At 44.6% G+C, this 18,174-nt stretch overlaps 1 protein-coding gene across 1 annotated transcript in view; it reads left to right on the top strand.

The window, feature by feature from the left end:
* The window catches only part of znf653 (zinc finger protein 653), a 48,894-nt gene extending 34,473 nt beyond the window's left edge, over positions 1-14,421 (top strand). Inside the window, exon 9 of the transcript XR_009442971.1 lies at positions 13,862-14,421. The gene's annotated coding sequence lies outside the window, so the exon portion shown is untranslated. The remainder of the gene's footprint in view (positions 1-13,861) is intronic.
* Positions 14,422-18,174: the final 3,753 nt, after the last annotated feature.

Raw genomic sequence — 18,174 nt, 5'->3', positions numbered from 1 at the left:
GCCTTCGTTGTGGTGTCCCGGCTTGGCCCTGAAGCCTTCTGTTGTTCCCAAATATTTGGGAGACCTGCAGTGATGGGATGTGGGTATGTGCAATACAGGAGCCAAAATCCATAGGATCACAAAATCTGAGCGTGAGTAGCCAATCAGCCAGATCATGGATGATCTAATGATCCTCCACTCCACTCTACTGCCTTCTCCCTATAATCCTTACAGATTAAAAATCTCTGTTTCAACCTTGGATATATTTAATAACCCAGCCTTGACAGCCCTCTGAAAAAGAATTCCAGAAATTCACTGCCCTCTTAGGAGAAAAAAATTTGCTCTTTATTTCTATCTGAAGTGGTTGGTTCCATGTTTTAAGATTATGACTACTTGTTCTAAACTCTTAGACAAGTAATTTGATAAGGTTCCCCACGGCAGGTTCATTCATAAAGTCAGGAGGTATGGGATACAGGGTGATTTTGGCTGTCTGGATTCAGAATTGGTTGGCTGACAGGAGGCAGAGAGTGGTTGTAGATGGTAAGTATTCTGCCTGGAGGCCAGTGCTGAGTGGTGTCCCGCAGGGCTCTGTTCTTGGGCCTCTGCTCTTTGTAGTTTTTATAAATGACTTGGATGAGGAGGTTGAGGGATGGGTTAGTATGTTTGCTGATGACACAAAGGTTGGAGGTGCCGTTGATAGTATCGAGGGCTATTGCAGGCTTCAGCGAGACATTGACAATATGCAGAGCTGGGCTGAGAAATGGCAGATGGAGTTCAACCTGGATAAATGCGAAGTGATGCATTTTGGAAGGTCGAACTTAAATGCTGAATATAGGATTAAAGGCAGGATTCTCGGCAGTGTGGAGGAACAGTGGGATCTTGGTGTTCAAGTGCATAGCTCCCTGAAAGTTGCCACCCAGGTGGATAAGGTTGTTAAGAAAGCATATGGTGTTTTGGCTTTCATTAACAGGGGGATCAAGTTTAACAGCTGCGAGGTTATGCTGCAGCTCTACAAAACGCTGGTGAGACCACACTTGGAATATTGTATCCAGTTCTGGTCGCCCTATTATAGGAAAGATGTGGAGGCTTTGGAGAGGATGCAAAGGAGGTTTACCAGGATGCTGCCTGGACTGGAGGGCTTGTCTTACGAGGAGAGGTTGACTGAGCTCGGACTTTTCTCTCTGGAGAGGAGGAGGAAGAGAGGTGACCTGATCGAGGTGTACAAGGTAATGAGAGGCATGGATAGAGTCGACAGCCAGAGACTTTTCCCCAGGGCAGGACTGACTGCCACGAGGGGTCATAGCTTTAAGGTGTTAGGAGGAACGTATAGCGGAGACGTCAGAAGGAGGTTCTTCACCCAGAGAGTTGTGAGCGCATGGAATAGTTTACCAGTGGTAGTCGTGGAAGCGGAGTCATTAGTGACATTTAAGCGACTGCTGGACGTGCACATGGACAGCAGTGAATTGAGGGGAATGTAGGTTAGGTTATTTTATTTTTGGATTAGGAATATTCCACAGCACAACATCGTGCTGTACTTTTCTATGTTCTAAATAGAAACAATTTTGCCCCGTCTGCCCTGTCAAGTCCTCTAAGAATCTTGCAGCATTCAATAAGTTTGCCTGTCATTCTCCTGAGCGCCAATGAGTACAAGCTCAACATAAGAGAGTTCCTTAATATCCAGAATCAACCTAATGAACCTTCTCTGATCTGCTTCCAATACCATTTTATCTTGCATTTGAGTATGTACCATTAAATTTATATGGGAGATCTCAATTAATTGTTGTAGAAATTTTGGGTTAATCTTCTCCGTTCACGTCACAAGTGATGATTTATTTCCAACTTTTTTTGGTGTTTTCCTGAATTTTTCCCTTTGCAGTGTCTGCAGTGTGCCAGCAGATGGAGGTGGCAGGCTAGAAGTTGAAAACCCCAACTGATACATTTGTAATGACCATCTTATGCGATGGGTTTCCAGGGACAGAATTAGATGGATGATCTCTCTGAGGTTTAGCAGTTTGACTAAATATTCATTTAAAACTGCTAGATGCCCACTTGTGAAGCTGTAATCATGGCAATAAGAAACACACATTTGTCAGAACAGATCAGTTGACAAGTATCTGAAATGGTAATTCCTTGGATCTTGGATGGGTTATGTTCTACCTCCTCTGTTTGCCTGTCCCTTGCTGTTTCTCACTTGCCTTCCCTGAAGATGCTGACAGTGACTGTAAATGTTCCACAGGCACAAGCAATCTGTGTGTTCTGACCTGGCTTTTCAACCAACACAGCACATCCCTCCCTTGCCATAACCCTGCCCTTGTCTGGCTGGAGCATGCTGTTTCCAGGCAGAGGGTCAGACACTGAAACCTTTGCTGATCTCTGCCTCCTCTCTAGCTGAAGCTACTGAGGCTGAACTAACTGTAGCCACTGCTCACACTTTTGAAGCAGGCTGTGGATCAGATTGTCGTTGTAGGTGCGCATTTAAAGAGACAAGATTGGCTGTACCTTTCCAGCTTCACCATGGATGACTCAGGAAGGGGAAGGAGTCTGAACTGCAAGAGATGGTGTTGTGATCTGCTCAACTTGGAGACCAAGTTGCTTTTGAAGAATACATCTATCCCTCTGAGGTGTATCTTGGCGATTATGGTTACTGATGGTATAGGCTCCAATATTTTTCCTATCACATGGCTGACTAGGATGTGGAGGTGCCAGTCTCGGACTGGGGTGGACGTGGCCAAAGTCACATGATACCAGGTTATAGTTTAACAAGTTTATTTGAAATTTCAAGCTGTCAGAGTGCTGCCCCTTTGTCAGGTGAAGTGAAGAGAGCACCCAGGCACGGACTTTATAATCAGAGATTCAAAGCTCATACAAATAGTGTGAGTGGAGTGTCGACAGGCCGAATGATAGGCCCCTGCAGGTAATCGGGTGTCACACTAGGAAGCTCACTGGCACTTACCACATGCATTGGAAGATTTTGTAAGTTGATACACCACCTGGTTTTCTGTGAACGCACCTTCCTTGTGTGTCCAGTCCCAGCGTAGGACTTGGACCTGGAACTTCTGGCTTAAGTTCTTCCAACTGCGCTGTAAAATCTCTCGTGTGGAATGAGTAACTCCTTAATTTTGAGAGAGCCCTTTGCATGATTGTGTTAATTCCATTACTCTTGAGAAAATGAGTGCATTATCAATTTTAAATGGTACCTGAGACCCTGTCTGATGCCTTCACTCAGTAATGAACTGTTTTTTCCACATTGGGACTTGGGCCTCATAGCACGGTTAAACATACTAGTCATTTATAACAACTGATGGTGGCTTCTCCCCATTTTCTAGGTGCAAGCTCATCTTTCCATTAAAAGATGGCAATTGACAGTTGATTTATTTGACCAGCACCTCAGTGTTTCCAGTGTGAACAAGCAGTGCACAAAAGTATATTCTTGCTTCTCTCTTTTGTCTGCCTTTCTATCCTGTCAGGTTCCGTTCCAGAGCCACTTGCTCCTCTCCCAACACTTGGTGAAGCTGTAATAAAAACATCTAGGTTGCTTTACCAGGGAGCCATAGCCATACCTGACCAGTCTTCCCCCATTTTCATCAGGTGATCTCCAAACTGGTGACAGGAGCCTTCCCAATTACGACCTGCATGGGAAAACTTGGAGAGCAACTTTAGCCTGCTTCGCATCATGTTGCCTGGTCAAATAACTGATCCGAAACTTTGGCAGGTCAGGAGCTGGGCTTGGAGGAGTGTGATGCACCCAAATATTAGGCAATGTTCCTAAGTAAGTGAGAAGGAGCTTCAGTGTGTTTGACGTTGGCGTGTTCCTGCTGACAAATCCCTGTCAGAAATAATTGTCTCATCCTGTAAGATTTCCAACAGGGCACTGTTGCTGGATGACATTGGTTAAATCTCAGCAGGAACTTGGTTGCGTTTCCATTTATCCTTTAACCTGTCTACATTTTCCTGCAGGCCCTCAATGGTTGTCATGCAGTTGTCATCTTGTTTACTTGACCCAGCTGCATCACACTCGCATCTGAGTCAGCGGGTCGGGGGTTCAAACCAGACCACAGGACTTAAGAGGGTAATCCAGGCTGACACTTCAGTACTGAGGCAGTAGTAGTTAGAAATAGGATGCGTGACAGCCTGTTTTCCCAAGGTCTAAAATGACAAGATAATCTTTTTCACGCATTTGTTGAATATTAGCCAGGATCTGAGGCAAATCACGCAGCTCATTTTCAAATAATACTGTGCGCTCTTTGGTGAGGGGGTGGACAAAGCCTCTGGCTTGTCTCATCTAAAAGACTGCACCTCCAACAGTGCACCTTTCCTGAGTATTGCAGTAAAGTTTTAGTCTAATTAATACACTGTCAAAAGCCATATATGCCATAAGCCTAGTGATTAATTCTGTACGATGAATTCCTCTTGGTGTCCCTCTGCTTTATATTTGCTCTTTATTGTGTTCACTAAGTGGTTCTAGTACAGTACAGATTCAAGTTCAGGAATGACTGCGTTTCTGACAGGCTGGGCATTTGACCTGACTAAATTTCAAAAATATCGCTGGAAACTGCAGCAATGCTGATGGAGATTTACATCTTGCACCTGAATGACTACAAGAATGCCAAATTACAAATGTTTGCAACAATTTTTATTACCACAAGAAGCTTGGTTGGCAGATCATTTGATTGCTTCCCTCAAGACAATGCCTTTACCAATGCCTATAAGAAATAGGAACAGGAGAGGGCCATTCAGCCCCTCAAGCCTGGTCATTGCTAATCTGACACTCCTCACTTCCCCTTTCCCTCTAACCCTTGATTACCCAACCGATGGAGAATCTATCTTGACCTTAAATGTACATGAGGACTGTGCTGGCCCCCACACCCCCATTGCTGCCTGCAGCAAGGAGTTCCAAAGAGAGACAACCCTCAGAAGAAAGTCCTCCTCACTTCAGCCAATTCTGAGATCTCTGGTCATTGATCCCGAGGAACAGTAGACCTCTTAAAGAATGCAGACTAGTACAGCACAGGAATAGCCCCTTTGCTCACCATGTCTGTGCTGACCATGATGCCATTCTAAACTAATCCCATCTGCCTGTACACAGTCTGTATCCCTCTATAACCTGCCTGTGTGTCTAAGTGCCTCTTAAACTCAGCTGTTGTATCAGCTTCCATCACCTCCCCTAGCAGTACTTTCCAGGCACCAGAACCCTCTGTGCAAAAGTTTTGCTTTGCACATCTGCTTTAAACTTTCGCCCTCTTACCTTTTAAACCTATATGTCCCCAGTATTTGACATTTCTTCCCTGGGGGAGAAGAAAAGACCCTCAACTATCTGCCCTTTCCATGCCATTCCTAATTTAATGTCCTACTATCATGTCACCCATCGGCCGCAGATATGCTAGTGAAAGCAATCCAAGTTCCTCCAACCTCTCCTTGTAGCTAAAATGCTCCAATCCAGGCAACAGCATGGTCAACCTCTCTTGCACCATGTCCACGGGTCTCCACATCTTTCCTGTAATGTGGCAACCAGAACTACACACAATACTTTGAATGTGGCCAAACTGAAGTTTTATGCAGCTGTAACATGCTATCTTTTTGTACAAGGCAGCCTGTGGCACAGCGGTTAGCACTATTCCTGGAGGACTGAGGACTGAGAACAGAGCTGGTGCTCCATAATCTCGACTAATGAGGGTTGGTAAACTGAGGAAGGTGGTGGGGCCCTGAACATTCAGGACTTGAGGTGAAAAAGGTGGTGGATTTCCATGTACGTGGACATGCAAACACAAAGTGTGCAGTTGCAGTGGATCAGACATGGGAAGTGCAGGGTGGCAGGAATATGGCAGAGTAAGGTGGGATTCTCATTGAACAATAGGAGATGGGACGTGTGTCCTGCGTTTAGGGGTGCCGCAGTGGTCAGCACTGCTGCCTCACAGCGCCAGGGACCTGGGTTCGATTCCACTCGGCTGACTGTCTGGGTGGAGTTTGCACATTCTCCCCATGTCTGCGTGAGTTTCCTCCTGGTGCTCCGGTTTCCAGTCACAGTTGAAAGATGTGCAGGCTAGGTGGATTGGTCATGCTAAGTTGTCCCATAGTGTTCAGGGGTGTGCAGATTAGGTGGGATGCTGAGGGTTGGTGTGGACTTGTTGGGCCAAAGGGCTATCCTGCTGTATCCTTTGACAACTTACCATGCCATCCACAACTCCACCAATAACAACAGAGGTCCCAGCTCTGATCTTTATGGAACACTACAGCATCGACTTTGTCAGAAAAACAGCCCTCCACAGCCACCCTCTGTCTCCTATATCTGATTCAGTTTAACAACCTCAGATCCTATGTAACTTAATCTACAAGTCTACCAGTCTACAATGAGTGACCTTGTCAAATGGTCTTTGTCATTTTCTCCCCCACACAAAGTTATGCTGACTATCCCTAATACTAATCTTTTCCAAATGTGAAGTAAAGGTCTTGCGTAGTTCAGGAAATGCATAAAACTTCAATCTGATGTAACAAGGTGTGGAGCTGGATGAACACAACAGGCCAAGCAGCTTCAGAGGAGTAGGAAAGCTGACGTTTCGGGCCTAGTCCTTCCTTCAGAAATCTTTCTGAAGAAGGGTGTAGTCCTGAAACGTCAGCTTTCCTGCTCCTTTGATGCTGTTTTGGCCTGTTGTGTTCATCCAGCTCCACACCTTGTTATCTCAGATTGTCCAGCATCTGCGGTTCCTACTATCTCTAAAGTTTTGATCTATTCCTTTTACAGTATGTATTTTGATTGCAGTGCGCACTTTGATTCTAGTAAGCATAAAAGCCTCCCTACATGCTCAATTAATCATCTTATTTGCTAGTGTTGCTGTTAGCACACTCTGCCTTGTTCACTTAGTGCTGTCTGATCATGCCATCTTGTCCAATGGACGTTTCATTTCAGGTTTGACCTGTGCTCTGCCACTTAGGAGCAACGTAAGGAACCAAGTTGTTGATTTGGTTGACAAATCATTGGGATTTCTGCCTTGCGTAATTGCCGTTGCACCAGCACAGACAGTGAGTGCTCTACCCATCTGGTCAATGTAAATTTTTCATGGGGTGTGAGCATTGCTAACCAGGCCAGAATGTACTGCTCATCCCTACTTATTTGGGTTGCTTGGGCCATCTCAGAGCGCAATTGTCGACCAGCTTACTGAGAGTCTGGAACCACATGTAAAGATTTCCATCCCCAAAGGGCGCTATTGAGCCAATTTACAGCAATCCAAATTGTTGCTTGGCTGCCATAAGACCACCTTTTTGTCCCAGCGTTCTTTTTAACTCAGTAATTGGCGTTAATTTCACTACCTATTGTGGCGAGGTTTGAGCTACCATGTCTTTCAAATATTAGCCAGGAGTTCTCGATTACTAGTCAGATGGCATTTCCCCTACTCTATCGAGCTGTCAACTAGGTATGGGACTCGTAAACCACAGAAGTGGTGTGTGGGGAGAAACTTATGCCTCGTGGATGCTCTAAGAATTTCTCACCTAAGGTTAGAGAGTTATGTTGAAAAGAAACCAGCATAAACTACGATTTTTGCTGTACCTTACGTTGGAGTGCTTGAGAAAAGTGGGTACGTGAAAGTAACAAGTCTTCGGACCATTGCAAAATGCACCAATTATATATTTGCACCTTCACTTCATTTTTCTGTGCCTTACACAGTGAGAAAATCATTTTGAGTCAGGTCGATTGCTTATCAATTGAGTCATTTCAACAGTTAATATCAAAAGTACAAGGATGATGAGCTGTGCTGGAGTTGATCAAAATCTCTCCCTTTTTAAATTAGAAAAATCTGAAATTTATATCTTCTGCAACATAAAACGAAAATGATGGAAATGCTCAGCGGGTCAGGCAGGACTCTTGGAGCGAGAAACAGAGCTAACGTCTCAGGTCAACCCTCATTTTTTACCCGCCCGGGGAATATGAGCATTAAGGCCAAAATTTATTGCCCGTCCTAATTGTCAAGGGACAATATGAGCCAACCACATTACTGTGGGTCTGCAGTCACCAGACAGGGTAGGGGCCAACAACTTCTTTCCCTGAAGGACATTAGTGAACCAGGTGGTAATGGTCATCGTGAGACTTTTAAATCCAGGTTTGCATTGATTTCAAATTTCACCACTTGTGGCGATGTTCCCTTGGTGAGTGGATGAATAGTCTAGTGATATTATTACTGGGCCGTCACCTGTTTGAAAACTAACCGAGTGGTGAATTAGGACTCCAGCCGAGCTTGTCGGCTCCGTCTATTTCTTTTTGTCTTTTTTAAAAATCTCTGCTTCATTTTTTTTTCTTCTTCGTTCTTCTCAGTGATGTCCTGAACTCCTGGCCTCAGCACAGACCCAGCGTGGCGGTCTTGCGATCCAGCATGCACGCAGTGCGAAGTTCCTTCCTGGTGGTGAAACCTGATGCGGTGTGGAGGCTAGATATCGGCGTTGCCTTTGGAAACTATTCTCACTCTGAGCTTTTAGTTTCTCTATTTTCTAATTTACTCCTATATCTGTAATGCTGGACTTTTTAATTTCTTCAGTTTTCTAATTTTATTTGCCCAACAAATTGTACTTAAGTATCTGTACCTAGGTACCTTTGTAACTGTCAACTTGTAAACTTTTCACTGCACTGATTTCAGTACATGACAATTAAGCTAATGCTAAATTCTAAGGTGTTATCTAACTACAGTAGTAGGGAAAGGTGCAAGAGATAGGGAGGAGAGAGGAAAAATACAAGGGAATTGAGGGGATGGAAGGCGGGTGTGATGAAATAATAAAAGGTGGTGGGAGTGGGATGCCTAAAGAAACAAATGGTGGGTCTGCAGTTGTAAACAACAATGATGATATCACTGGCAGTGCCTGAAATGAAAGCGAAATGCTCCCTACCAATGGCAAGCAATCTGAAAGAAAAGCAGAAAATGCTGGAGACACTCCACAGGTCTGACAGGGAATGGAGCAAGAGAAACTGTTGTTGTTTTGACTCTAGTATGACATCTTCAGCTCTGCAGTTCAAAGGTGCCGAGACTCTTCAGCAATTCCAGATCAAATTGTGGGTAATGTTGAACTTTTGAACATTTCCTCGGGCGACTGTCTGTGTGGAGTTTGCACATTCTGCATGCGTTTTCTCTGGGTGCTGCGGTTTCCCCCACGGTCCAAAGATGTGCAGGCTAGGTGGATTGGCCGTGCTAACTTGCCCATTGTGTCCAAGGTAAGGTTAGGTAGGTTAGACATGGGGAATGCAGGGATAGGGGAATGAGTTTGGGTGGGATGATCTTTGGAGGGGCAGTATGGACTTGTTAGGCAGAATGGCCTGTTTCCACATTGTAGAGATTCTATGACAATGCAAACATGGCCAACAGTGCCAAAGACTAAGGACAAGTTGAAAATATGTTGAAAAGGTTTATTTCATGTGAACAAGACCTTTGCTTTGGCCATTTTGAATTAGATTTGATTAGATTTGTACATCCCTCATCTTAATTCAAGGACAGAATTCGAGGTAGTTTCCCAGTTTTTTTTTCTTCCCTACTACTAAAACATTTATCACTGTTCCTTGCTCAGTTTCGGTAAGTCTTTTGTAATTGAGACTTCTGATACTCAGGGTCAATCTTACAGCTCTGCTGTACATTATCTTAATTATTTGAGAGTTTCCCTTGTACCAGAGTGAGAATTTCAAGGCCTTCACTTATTTCAAGAAAATTAAACATTTATCCAGCTGTGACCCCAATTTTATAGCAAATATTTTCAATGCAAAAGGAATGGAGATTTATTTATGATGGGAAACTAGAGAAATTGTTGCTATTTACTGAGTAGGAAGACAAGAGAAGAGAATAGGATCGCAGAATAATATTGCATAGAAGAGACCATTCAGGTCATCATGCCTATACCAGCCCTTCGGAGATATCTGTTTAATAAGCCTCATTCTCATGATCTCTTCCAATAACTTGATGTCCTAGAGGTGTTCAGAATTAAAAGTTGTTATAGAGTCATGCAGCGTAGAAACAGACCCTTCCCGACCCGAAATGCTAGTTTTCCTGCTCCTCTGATGCTGTCTGGCCTGCTGTGTTCATTCAGGTCTACACTTTGTTATCTCAGACTCCAGCATCGGCAGTTCTTACTATCTTTGAGATAGCTTAGTGGACCTGTATGCCTGTAAAAGGAAGGGAGAAATGAATTGGTGGGTCTGTGCTCAGGGACTGCAGTCCCTAATCTCAGATTGCATTCCTAATTGCGCCCACTCAGAAGCACCAAGTTAGAGCAAAGAGATCTGAATGGGGTGCACCCCATTACCAGCAGTTAGTCTGACTCCACAGGAGCACAGCTAGCAATGTAGCCACCCATAGGGGGAAGTGCACTGAATCCTGAAGGTAGCGAGGAAGTATATTACGAGAAGCTGATGGCCCTTATTTCCAGTGAAATACTTAACAAAATAAACTTGGGTAGCTTCAAAACCTATACCTGGATTGAGGAAGAATGGACCTCAAGTCCATATATGTTATATCCTACAGCCTTGAAACCCTTACCAAGCACTGCATCTCTCCAATTCTATCCTTTCCTGTATCCCTCATCGTGTTGACTGCAGTGTTGTACCTGGGTCTTTCCTCCTGTAATCTCGCCACCTCCTTTTAAGACTAATCTTTACAGCTCCATCAGAGTGGCACAGAAACCCACATCAACCCTATGACAACTGCTCACCCGAACCAAAGACCCCCCTCCCTCCCCCTACCCCACTGCCATGGACAGGACCAATGCCATCTATAAGATGCCCTGCAGAGACTGAGAAACACTACATTGGACAAACAGGAAGGAAACTAACAGCAAGAGTACATGAACAGCAACTGGCTACAAAAAGACACGACCAATACTCACTCATCTCAATCCATAAGGATAACGAGAACCACCAGTTTGACTGGGACAAGATAAGCAGAGACCGGCGTGAGAATTCCTAGAATCCTGACACTCCGCAAAGAAAAACATCCATAAACACATAGAACTCGACCCCGTATACGCTCCACCGTGAAGGAGAACTGCAAGTGAGGCAAACCAGCTCAATGAACTCGAGTTTAAAAACCAGGCAGGAAAACATACCGGTGCTTCATCGGAGACTGCACTGATGGTGTTATCCAGCACGGTAATGAATTGCCTGCAGAACAATGAACCAGCTCAGCGAGCCAACCAACTACAACACTTCTGTTGCCATAGTCCCACACTCTCACTATGTTGAGGTTTGTGGAGAACGTTGGTGAGGCCTCTTCAGGAGTACTGTGTCAAATTCTGTCCTTCCCATTATAGGAAGGATATTTTTGAGCTATGGAGGGTTCAGAAAATATTGACCAGGATGTAGCCGGGAAGGGAGGGTTTGAGCTATAAGGAGAGGCTGGATAAGCTGGGACTTTTACCACCAGAGAATGGGAGGTTGAGGCATGACTTTACGGAGATTTATAAAATCACGAGGAGTATAGATAAGTGAAGACAAGTGCCTTTTCTCAAGGGTGGGGGATTTCGAGACTAAGGGGTGTATTCTTAACATGACAGGAGAAAGATTTAAGGCAACAATAAGGGTCACTTTTGTTATATAGCAAGTGCTTCATGCGTGCAATGAGCCTCCAGAGGAAGCGGTGGATGTGGGTACAGTTACAATGTTTAAAAGACATTTGGATAAGTACATGAATAGGAAAGGTTTGGAGGGATATGGGGCAAGTTTAAGGACTAGTTTAGTTTGGGATTATGGTCAGCATGGACTGGATGGACCAAGGGTCTGTTTCCATGCTGTATGATTCTACAGTGAGGGTTTATTGCAAAGTCACCATTCCCCAGACAAGGTCAGGAAGGCTGGCCCTTGCATGGTAACCTCAGACTGCAGGGATTGAACCCACACTGTTGGCAACAAACCAACTGTCCTGTCACTAGAGTTATTTCGTAGAGGACTGATTACCTGAGGTCCAGTTCCCCAACCAGCTGATGTTGCCGTGGTGACCCTCAGGTTAAAACATCACCAAGTCTTCTTTCTTTCTTTCTTTCGAGAGAGACAGCAGCTGTTACAGGTCCATGAAGTGTTGTGGGATGATCAGCTTCATGAAAGTCACTATACAAATGCAGTAAAAGCAAAGGACAGATGATGCTGGAAATCTGAAATGTGGAAGAGAAAGTGCTGGAGAAAAACCATGTTTTTTAGATTAGATTAGACTCAATTCCCTACAGTGTGGAAATAGGCCCTTTGGCCCAACAAGTCCACACCGCCCCTTGCAGCATCCCACCCAGACCCATCCCCCTATAACCCACGCACACCCCTGAACATTACAGGTAATTTAGCATAGCCGATCCACTTAGCCTGCACATCTTTGGACTGTGGGAGGAAACCGGAGCACCCGGAGGAAACCCACGCAGACATAGGGGGAACGTGCAAACTCCACACAGACAGTTACCCAAGGGTGGAATTGAACCCGAGTCCCTGGCGCTGTGAGGCTGCAGTGCTAACCACTGAGCCACCGTGCCACACAGACACAAAGGTCTGGCAGCACCTGTGAAGAGAGAAAAACAGTTAAAGCTTTGAGTCTGAAATGACTCTTCATCCAAAGCCGATCTCAATCTTATGTGAATGCTGATTTTTATTTGTTGCTTTGTACTCTACAATGAACAAGACAGTAAAATGCAGTTGAATGTTTCAACTGTTGCCACAATCTGGCACCATTCGAATATTTAAAGAATAAATAGAATAAAAAGTCAAAGCTGAAAAGAAAGTCCATCGTCACTCCGCTGCCTCCACCATGAGTTCCAGGCACTGAGCCAGCCAACCGTGGCAATTGCAACAGACTGACCAACATTGGCGTTGCCACTCTTCAGTTGCCATCTCTTCATCACTGGGCCAGGGTTACTAATGCCGAGCCCCGGGCTTGACCCACAACCGGGAGGCCCCAGCTCCGGGCCCAAAGCGACTGTGCGATCCCAGGTCTGGGCCAATCACAACCGGGAGATCGCAGTTCCATTGCCAGGCCAGGCTACTGCCTGGCAGAGTCCCGCTCTGGCCTCTCTGCTCCGCGATGTCACCTTCTCTGCTGCTGCTGACGCAAAGACAAAGGGAAGTCAAGAGAAAGAAGATAAAAAGGCTCAGAAAAAAAGGGAGGAGTGGCCGGGCCCAGGAGCCTAAACACTGCCTACCTTGCCAACTACCGCCCCCCTGCATTTTATGTCAATGTCCCTTCCTGTCCATAGTTGCTGCCTTTTGCCATCTCTCTCTCTCTCTCTCTCTCATTTTGTGTACCATATAAATGTAATTGTGCTATTGTAAGCGAGCCTCAGCACTAACAAGGCAATTTGGTCACTTGAATGTTGCTAGACACACAGAGGAAATCCCAGTTCACCAAAATGTGAGGCAATAGGGGCAGGGGGACTGACAACAAAAAACAGCATTTTAATTACCTCCACTCCCACCTTCATCAGCCATCCAACCCCACTCTCCCCCAATCACCTCCCTCCTGGTTTCTCACTCCTTCCATAACCATACCATCTGAATAACAAAAAAGACTACTTCAATACATTATGCTAATGTTCTCCAGAAGATGCAGTTTATTTTGATGTGAAGTGCGTAAATTACCATGTCAATTAAAGTGGTTTTAAAAAGCACAGCTGCATGTGATAACTGATGAATATTAAGGTTTGATTCAGACTGCGGCGATGCCATTAATAAAAGGGTTTATTTGGAGTGAATAAATGCGAAAATCTATCTTTGAAAAAGCAGGCAGTGGAGTGGGAGAGTGAGCTTGTGACAGGCAGTTTACCCATTAGCCCATTGTAACTGAAGAAAATGCGCAAACGACCAGTTAATTGCAAAGACCCCAGGTCAAAATGACATTGTGCTAAGATGGCTAAACAATCTCTCTCTCTCTCTGTCTGTGTGCAGGTACAGTGAGTGGATCCTTTCAACGATTGCAACCCATTTTGCCAACTCTGCGGAGAACATTAAACAGCCTGTTTTTAAAAAGAAACTAGAAACTTGAAGGCGAGGTTAATGAGATGTTGCATAACAAGCGAGACCCTTTAGGCTTCAACAAAAGCGAAATACCGCGGATGCTGGAAATCTGAAACGAAACCGGGAATACTGGAGAAACTCAGGCAGCATGGGAGGAGAGAGAAACATAAACAGAAATTGCACCATCTGTGGAGAGAAATCAGAGTTAACATTTTGGGTCGTAGAACAGTACAGCACAGTACAGGCCCTTTGGCCCATGATGTTGTGCCAACCTACTAAGATCAAACTACCCCGCGCACCCTACATTTTACTATCCTCCATGTGCCTATCCAACAGTTGCTTAAAAGTATCTAAAATCCAGTGACCTTTCTTCAGAACTCTCTTCTTGGAGAGAAAATATTTTGAGTTCTTTTTGATTTTTCTTTAGGAACTGAAGGGAATATTTATTTATTTATGTTGAAAGGGGAGGAAGAATAATAAAATGAAGGAGATAGTAGGAACTGCATGTGCTGGAGAATCTGAGATAACAAGGTGCGGAGCTGGATGAACACAACAGGCCAAGCAGCATCAGAGGAGCAGGAAAGCTGACGTTTCGGGCCAAGACCTTCTAACATTTTGGGTCATAGAACATAGAACAGTACAGCACAGAGATAATGGGAACTGCAGATGCTGGAGAATTCGAGATAACGAAGTGTGGAGCTGGATGAACACAGCAGGCCAAGCAGCATCTTAGGAGCAGGAAGGCTGATGTTTCGGCCTCGACCCTTCATGAGAAAAGAGCTTTTCTCATGAAGGGTCGAGGCCTGAAATGTCAGCTTTCGTGCTCCTAAGATGCTGCTTGGCCTGCTGTGTTCATCCAGCCCCACACTTCATTATCACAATACAGTGCGGTACAGGCTGTTCGGCCCACGATGTTGTGCCAACCTAGAACTGTAGAGGGAGAGATTAGGTAAGAAAGACGTTATGGAACAAAAGGCAATGGGAATGATAACACTTGCAGCAAAACACAAGAGTGTTTACTTAGAATTTAGCAGTTTCAGAACAAGATCACCCCTCTCCATGTTGGCCACCCTCCCTCCACAGCCCTGGGTACCTCGTGGTATGTGTTACTTGCTGCGCAGCCAACCCATTTTCAACTGCTCACGAAAAACAGAAATTGCTGGGGAAGCTCAGCAGGTCAGGTGGCATCTGTGTGGAGAAAGCAGAGTTATTGTTTTGAGTCTGGTAACTTGGTAACAAAAATGTGCAGAGATAGTAGGAACTGCCGATGCTGGAGAATCTGAGATAACATGGTGTAGAGCTGGATGAACACAGCAGGCCATGCAGCATCACAGGAGCAGGAAAGCTGATGGTTCGGGCCTAGACCCTTCCCCCGAAATGTCAACAGAAATGTGCAGTTTAGCTTGGTTGGTCATGCTAAATTGCCCATCATGTTCAGGGATGTGCATGCTATGTGGGTTAGCCACGGGAAAATGCAGGGTTACAAGGATAAATTAGGGGCTTGGGTCTAGGTGGGATGATCTTCTGAGGGGCAGTGTGGACTCGATGGACCAAATGGCCTCTTCCACACTGTAGGGATTTATGAACTCTTATCAGAAGACATCTTATTAGCATATTGCCTAACATTAATCTCTCAGTTTAACATCAGCTATCTCTTTGTTTGTCCTTCACTTTGTCTATCTCTGTCTCTCTCTCTCTCTCTCTCTCAGTCTCTCTCTCTGTCTCTCTCTCTCTCTGTCTCACTCTCTGTCTCTGTTTTTCTCTCTGTCTCTCTCACACACACACACTCTATCTCTCCCTAGGTTCCATCTCCGCATTCTGAAGTTCTGAAAGATAGTCACTGGAGTGGAAATGTTAAACCTCTGCTTTCTCTCTGCCACCACACCTGCTGAGTTTCTCCAAGAATTTCTATTTTTGTTCTATCTCCACATAATCTATTCACTCATCATCCCCATCCCTCATCAGCATAAACATCATTGCCCCACTTTCCCAGCTGGCTTCAGTTCTGACAAAGTGTCCGTGGATTTGAAGTGTTAATTTTGTTTTCTTTCTACAGATTCTGAGTTTCTGCAGAGCTCTGTTCTGTGTTTAAGTGTTTGTCCAGAGTAGGTGTGAATGAGGCAGTAGTGAACAGCTCTGCCTGAGAACAAAGTTATAAAAATCAAGTTTCAGATTGGCTGGAGGCTGAAAGGATGTTTCTTTTTGCGAGTGAAACTAGAACAAGGTGTCAGGTTAAAATTAAGAGAGCGAGATAACGAAGTGTAGGGCTGGATGAACATAGCAGGCCAAGCAGCATCTTAGGAGCAGAAAAGCTGACATTTCGCATCCTATTATCTCTGAAAATAAGAGAGCACCCATTTAAAGCAGAGATGAGGAAAATGCGTTTTTCTCTCTCTCTCAGAGGGTGCGAGTCTTTGAATTCTGTTCCCCAAAAGGCAGGGGGGGTGTAGTATCTTTATATTTTTTTGTGGCAGACTCTCAGTTGACAAGGGAATGAAAGATTAATGGCGGGGTATGCAGGTTGAGGTTAAAATCAGATCAGCTGTGAATAGTACAGGACACTGTAAGGGCAGAGTGGCTACCCTTGTTCTATTGCTCATATGCTCTGAAGGTATGGAACTCGCTGTTGAGTCAGGAAGACTGAAAAATGCCGACATGGAATATGAAGTGCTTTTCCTGCAGTTGCTTTGATATTCACCAGAATAATGCAGTAGACCAAGGAGCTTAATGGAACATTTTCTGAAGAAGGGCCTAGGCCTGAAATGTCAGCTTTCCTGTTCCTAAGATGCTGCTTTGTGTTCATCCAGCTCTACACCTTGTTATGTCAGATTCTCCAGCATCTGCAGTTCTTACTATCTCTGCACTTATAGCAACATTGGAAAAGGATTAGGTCAGTCAGCTCTGCAAGTCTCTTCCACCATTCATTGACATCATGACTTATCTGTGGCTTCACTTCATATACCTGCCTTCTACCTTAATATCTTAACAAAAAAAATTATCTATCTCACATTTAATAATGACAACTGGCTTCCACTGTTTGTGAAGGAGAGTTCCAAACATCTAGCACTCTTCAAGTGTCACAGTGCTCCTGAACATCTTTCCTGAATAAAAACAAAGTCGCTGGTAAAGCTCAGCAGGTCTGGCAGCATCTGTGAAGAAAAAAGAAAGTTAGTGTTTTGGGTCCGGTGACCCTTACCCATCTCTCCTGAATGGTCTGGCCCTCATTCTCAGTCTGTACCCCCCTGGTTCTAGAATCCCCAATGTGGAGGAGACTGTATTGGTAGCAGCAAACCAGAGCTTTTTAAAAAATGTTTTTATTCATGAGATGTAAGTACTGCTGGCTGGGTTACCATTTATCACCCATCCCTAGTTGCTCCATGGGAAGGTGCCGGTGAGTTGCCTTCTACAAACACTGCAGCCCATGTGCTGGAAGTAGACTCACAATGCTGTTGGAGGCAATGGCGAGATTGAGAGAAGTACAAATAGATAACTGCTTCACATTGAAGGGGTGCTTTGATGGAATGTAATCAATCTCCTCCAGTTTTACCATCAGTGATCTAATGTTGATTTAATTACCAGCATTGCTAGTTGATTCCCTTTTGCATTGCTCTCCAGAATAAAAGATTGTCATTCAAAATAACCTGTCTACTGTGACAGTGAATATATTTGTGAAATATGAGAATGACAAGCGTTGGTTAGCAAATCATAGAATCCCTGAAGTGTCGAATCAAGCCATTCAGCCCCACAAGTCCACACCAACCCTCCGAAGACCCTCTCTGTTCCTGTAACCCCGCATTTCCCATGGGTAATTCACGCACCCCTAGAGTCTGTGGGCAATTTAGCCTGGCCAATTTTATCAAAATGCCAGAAACTTCTGTTGATAGACAGAATGAGACTTCCCGCTCCTTACTGACTGCTTGGGTCTGTAAAACAGAAAATCTAGTTGCTAGATAAGCAGTAACATAAAGGCTGCCATAAGCTTTATAAAAGACAGTAATTAAGCGTCCTAAACCTCATCTCTTATCTCTGTAAAACCTTTGCTTGTGTTTTCTTCAAAACCATTTGACTTTACAAAATGGCAGTGCATCACAGCACACACTAAACTATTGACTTAATTTCCAAGAAACCATGTTGTAACAGTCTTTTCAATTCAGAAAATGTCAAACAGTTCCATATCTTCCTTCTGATGGGGACAATCTGGTCCCACCTCAGAGACTGGCTGGTGAGGGAACTTTAGATTGTAA

This window comes from Stegostoma tigrinum, chromosome 35 (assembly GCF_030684315.1).
Source record: "Stegostoma tigrinum isolate sSteTig4 chromosome 35, sSteTig4.hap1, whole genome shotgun sequence".
NCBI classification, from domain to species: Eukaryota; Metazoa; Chordata; class Chondrichthyes; order Orectolobiformes; family Stegostomatidae; genus Stegostoma; species Stegostoma tigrinum.
This window is presented reverse-complemented; position numbering and strand designations above follow the sequence as displayed.